At 35.8% G+C, this 6,000-nt stretch overlaps 1 non-coding gene across 1 annotated transcript; it reads right to left on the bottom strand.

Moving 5' to 3' along the window:
- Positions 1 to 2,466: 2,466 nt before the first annotated feature.
- Positions 2,467 to 2,569, bottom strand: LOC142162519 (U6 spliceosomal RNA). The gene has a single exon (XR_012693770.1). It is a non-coding gene; the product is annotated as a U6 spliceosomal RNA (small nuclear RNA).
- Positions 2,570 to 6,000: the final 3,431 nt, after the last annotated feature.

The following is a 6,000-nucleotide window of genomic DNA, read 5'->3' as shown; positions in this document are numbered from 1 at the left end:
GTTACTTCAAACCTAGTCTTTAAAATTTACACCTTGACAAGTTTTGAAGTAGGGGCATTTATAGGCATATAAATTTTATTACAATTAAATTCATAAAATAATTTGATTTATATTTTAAATTCAAGATATATTAGTCCAAATAAATACTACGGGCTAATATAATTAAATTTATTATATAAGTCCAAATATATATATGGATTAAATAAATAAGTCTTAATCCATTGGGCTAGCCCATTTAGTTGGGCTAGCCCATTTAGTTGGGCTAAAGTGATGAGTCCACTTCATTAAGCCCAAGATGTCATCTTCCTAGAGGCCCAGTTTGGTGTCATGTGTTAAATGACGTGGTATGCCAAGTCAAACAGAAGAGCTGATGGGATCATGCCACGTGTCAAATGATGTGACATGTCAAGTCAAACAGAAGAGCCAATGGGATCATGTCATGTGTCAAATGGCAAGGCATGCCAAGTCACATTAAAAGGCTAATGAAATCGCGCCACGTGTGCAAGTGACATGTTCTGGCCAATCAAATACGGTCATATCACACTTCAATTTGATTGGTCGGAAAGAGTTTGTTCTTATCTCAACTCCTCCCTTCCACAACTATAAATAGGGGTTTCATAACTCAGAAAAGACACCAGAAGTTATAACAAGAAGCAAGAGAGAGCTCGTGGATCAAACGCCGCAAATTTCTCTACAAGTTTCAAGCTTCAAGCAATCTACAAGTTTCAAGCTTCAAGCAATCAAGTTTAAGTTCAAGAAATCAAGTTCAAACTCAAGAACGAATCAAGGTCAAGTTCAAGCAATCAAGCTCAAGTTCAAGAACAAGATCATCGTTCGTGGAAACAAATATAGATTCAAGATCAAGCTCAAGGGTCCTTGAATTTATTTACTATTGAAAAGAAGAATCAGAGGATTCATAGAGATTGTAACACTCAAATATTTGAAATAAAATTACTACAATTGTTGCGATATTTTTCGGTCTTGATTTTATTTTCTGGACGCAAATTTATTGCCTACATGACCGTAAAAGTAAAATTTAAACAATTGTAAATTTTATTTGCACTATCAGCACACTTTAACACGTAAACTATAGGACACAAGAGAAGTCTCAACGATGCCAAACCTGTGAACTTGCATGCCTACCATTATGCATGCACGTCCTGCTTAAAGGCTGTCTGTTTTGCCTACTCTGCTCTCTGCTTTAATAACTCCACTATCATGGTTATTGGCCTATTGCTCAGCATATCTGAAATTCTTGCAACCATCTCCCACGAATCAAGGTGACATTACTCAATCGAGCAGTCATAGAGTTGCACGACCAGAGCACTAGCAGCACGCAGTAGTGGTGTCATTTTCTTCAGAATGACAGTTAACACAATGGTATATCCGAGAAAATTACGATAACCCTCAATAGGCCTTTTACCTCAATAGTAGAGTCATTTTCTTCAAAATGAAAGGAATGACACTACTTCAGCATTAGCAAATCCATTTAGAATACAGTAAAATGCTTCCATTAGAGTAATGACAAGCCTTTGGCAGTGGCGGAGGCAGGATCTCCACGAAGGGGGTTAAAAAAAAAATTGTAGCTAGTGGAAATTGAAGTCATGACCTTATGTAGATTTTGAACCCCCTTTACCACTAAACTACACTTTTGGATTGTGCTAAGGGTGTTCAAAACTTAATATATAGATATAAAAAACAGATTTTGTCTTATATATACAGTGTAATTTTTCGGTGAAGGGTGTTCTGGTAACTGGCCTTTGGAACTGCCAGCAACTCGAACTCTAAACACTCAACTATCCAAATAACGTCATTGTTAAAACTATTTCTCAGAAGAGCTTCCTTAACAACTTCAATTCAGTTCCCACTTTTTTACAGGAAGCCTCAACATCTTCTGTCCAGTTAATAAAAAAACTTCAGTACTTAAAGGTAATTGGTTATAGTTAATTAACAAGCTTGTCAGACGTTCCAAGTCTCACGTGTTGACAGTTCCTCATTCTAGTTTTGAAATAATCCTTAATGTCATATATATTCCTCCAAATTATGCAAATCAAAATCAAAACCGAAGTACCTGTTAAGCTTACTTTGCACTGAGCTATCCACCAATATAGAATCAAAGGAGGCGACAATATATAGCTCCTTCTGGAAAGTTGTATGGCCACTTGCATCTGCGATTTACTTGTGTTATATTCGTTGGAGCAAACATTAACATTTGAGATTTTCTCTTTCTAAGACCTTCCTTCTGCTCCTTATTTACCATGATTTTAACACCAGGAAATTCGAGATCTAAAGTAGCCTTGCGTTTTCTGTCATTCTCGTATACTTCCTTGCTGAGTAACATGTTTAGATGCTTCTAGAATAACATATGCACAATAGTAATAAAAAAGAAATACGGAAACAATTCTACGGACCGGTTGATTTCCTTCCTAAGACCTCTTATGAAACTAGATAAGAAATAAGCTTCAGAAGATATTGGACCAATTCTCGATTTGTGCGTGTCATCCTTTCACAAGGATCATGTTAATCTTCTCTGTATCGTTGTACCCGAAGGGACACTCTCATATTGAGCTTTTACAATATAAACCGTGGAATGCTTCAGCAATTGGTCGGTATGGGATAGGGGTGTCAATTTGAGCCCAAATCCATCTAACCCGCCCAACTAACCCAGAGATTAATGGGTTGGGCTACAAACATTTTAGCTCATGGGTCAATTTGCATTGAGCCCAAGTTAACCTATTATTTTTTATAGCTCATTCTGACTCATTTAACAGCCCAAATACAACCCATGAAACACACCCAAAACAAAGGATCTCAACCAAACTTATCTACAAATTTACTTAGTTGCCCCAATTTTTTATTTTTTTTTGTACTTTTAATTTTCTGTTCTTTTGTTTTTCTACACCACTCACCCACCCTACCCCTACCCCCAGCAAAACCCCAAAAAAATTTTACTTTTTTTTTGTATTTTCAATTTTCTGTTTTTTTGTTTTCCTGCGCCACCCACCCTCCCCCTAACCCCCCACCCTTCCCCCCACCCCCGCACAAAACCCCTAAAAAAATTCACTTTTTTTTTGTATTTTCAATTTTCTATTTTTTTATTTTTCTACACCACCCACCCACCCTACCTCCTACTCCTCCCCCCCCCCCCGGCGCAAACCCCCTCAAAATAAAAATTTCCTTTTTCTTTATATTTTTAATTTTTTTTTATTTTTCCGCACCCCCCACCCCCCGCCGCACGCAAAACTCCTCAATTTTTTTTTTACTTTTTTATATAATTTCAATTTTCTGTTTTTATATTTTTTCGTTTTTCTGCACCACCCACCCCAACCCCGCCCTCCCCTACCCATAAAATATTTGTTAACTCACATATTTTAAAGTAAAAGGTTTTTATATTTAAGATGAGCATGGTTCTAAAACATAGGTTAAGTTAGGCGGGTTGGGTTATGACTCATTGTTTAGCCCATCTTGGCCCAGTCCATCTTAACCCAAATACACATTGGGTTGGGTTGGGCAATGACCCATTTATTGACCTAACCCATCTTCGGGGGCGGATCCAGAATTTTCATTAAGGAGTGTCAAAATATAAATAATTAGATACATTGAAAAGTTAAGGGGAGTCAACATATATTAAATATACATAAAATAAAAAAAATTATCAAGTAAAATAGTGTAATTTTCCAGCGAAGAGGTGTCGCTTGACACCCCTTGCTTCAATGTGGCTCCGCCACTGCCCATCTTGACCCACCCAAATTCAGCCCAACACGCCCATTTGTCACCCCTAGTATGGGACTCGAGAACCGGAAAATGGTCTTCTATTTACTCATTTTGTAAGGGGCATTTGCATCTATACCCGCTTTTTGGGTCACATTTTAACTTATATCCGCTTTGCAAAAAAAATTACAAGTGAACCCACTTTTCGCGTAACTTTAGGCATACGGGCCTGAAGTAGCAAAGGCAATCACGCAAACTTCAGCATTCTAGTAGACGGGCCTGAAGTAGCAAAAACTGTTGAACCAAGTGTTGGCTGGAGTTTTTGTTTGTAATTGCTGAACTTAAGCATTCTAGTAGCTGAAGTTTTGTTCTTTATTTGCTGAACTTCAGCATGTTTTAGCTGAAGTTTTGTTCTATATTTGTTGAACCTCAGCATGTTTTAGCTTAAGCTTTGTTATGTTTGTGATGAACTTCAGGGCTGAAGTTTGTTTTGTATTTGCTGAACTTCAGCATTCTAGGAGCTGAAGTTTTTGTTTATATTTGCTGAACTTCAGCATTCTTAGAGTTGAAGTTCTAAAACAACAATGACAAGTTGTCATTAAGATCCAGTTGCTATAATGGAATTATCAGGAAATTTGAAAAACAATACTCCAATAAAACAAGACCATTAGTAAAAGTAACATCTTCACCTAAAGCACAGGGAATCAAGTCGTGCTTTCATGTTTCAGTAGCAATTAATATTAGAATTTCCGAACTGGACGGTCCAGAAGCTAATTCCTAGTTGTAAAGAGTTAAAATAGCATATATAATTTAGACTAGAACACATAATAATATCTCAATCTTCAGCATTCAGAAAATAAAGGAGGAGGGGGAGAAAGAGGCCTGAAGTTGTTTAAACAGTGGGTATAAGTTATAACTTTTTAAAAAAGTAAGTATAGGTTAAATGGGGCCGACCAAATAGGGTGTTTGCGCAATTATTTCGTTTAGTTGAGCCCTTTCTCTAAAAGCCCATGACGAAATGGGCTACTTGTGGACTATAATACGATGAAACACTTTATTTTCTCATGGCAAGTGCCTGCTTAAATTTTTATTTTATTTTGAGAAACTTTCAAAAATCATTATGTTTTAGTGGTTATTAGCTACTTGTAGCTACCATTTACTAAATTACTTCCTATAGCTATGTTTTCAAGTTTTTTAGAGTGTATTCGATGTATTTAAGCTATTGTATTCATGAATACAATAGCATTTCTCGGCGTGAAATATGGGATTACAACTAGACAGATTATTGTATTCGACTGTATTCCCAGTGTGAAACAGGGGATTACAGCTAGACAGATTATCGTATTCGACTGTATTCACGATATGTATTTGTGAATACAGTAACGTAAACGGCGCAATTCATGATCTATTCAGCTGTTTTTAAACGGAAAGTGAATCAATTAACACAATAGACTCCTAATATAACTCAACAAACACAATTATAAATCTGAATACATAAAATACATAAATTATATTAATTAAAAAAACATATGAATACATTGATGGAATATAGCGAGACAGTGAATACATTGAAATATATGAAATACAGCGAGATACAATGAAATACATAAAATACAACGAAATACATTGAAATACAACAACAAAAATAGGTAACAGACACTTCAAGTTGCTTAGCCCCAAACTCTGTCCTCTTTGTTCAAGAATAACCCTAATGTGATCATCTCGTCAAGAGGGCCGCGATTCTGACTCGAAACTCTCAAAATTTGGCGCAAAAACGAAAGAAATTCCTTATTTTCAATAGCAGATTGTCTTCTTTTGTTAGTAATTGCGAATTTGGTAGATGAAGAAAAGCAGCAATGGAGGTGGTGAGAGAAACGGACGGCGGGTTCTACCATCAGCATTTTCGGAATTTCAGCAACTAAGGAATTGAATTAGGGAGAGAGATCAGTGAAATAGAAGCAAAAAGTGTTGGGTTTTCAATAATCTTTTTCGTCCATCTCTCTTCGTGATTAGGACGTGTGGTTCTCTAAAACGAGAGAAAAATAATACAAAGAATATTTTATGGCTCAAGGGTAGGAGTAACTATAAATAGATATTTGAGTATAAAAATCAAAATGTAGCTATGAAATATAATTTTTTTAAAATGGTATTTATTTAAAATAAATAAGAAATCAACCTTTGCTATATGAGGTAAAAATTCCTTTTATTTTTAGAGATAAAATGACTTTTTTAAGTCATGAAAATACACTTAATGTTACTAGCTCTACCAAGTATAAAGGCGACAAATCG

Source organism: Nicotiana tabacum, chromosome 7 (genome assembly GCF_000715075.1).
Source record: "Nicotiana tabacum cultivar K326 chromosome 7, ASM71507v2, whole genome shotgun sequence".
Taxonomy (NCBI): Eukaryota; Viridiplantae; Streptophyta; class Magnoliopsida; order Solanales; family Solanaceae; genus Nicotiana; species Nicotiana tabacum.
Note: the sequence above shows the minus strand (reverse complement) of the source record. Positions and strands in the feature narration are given on the sequence as shown.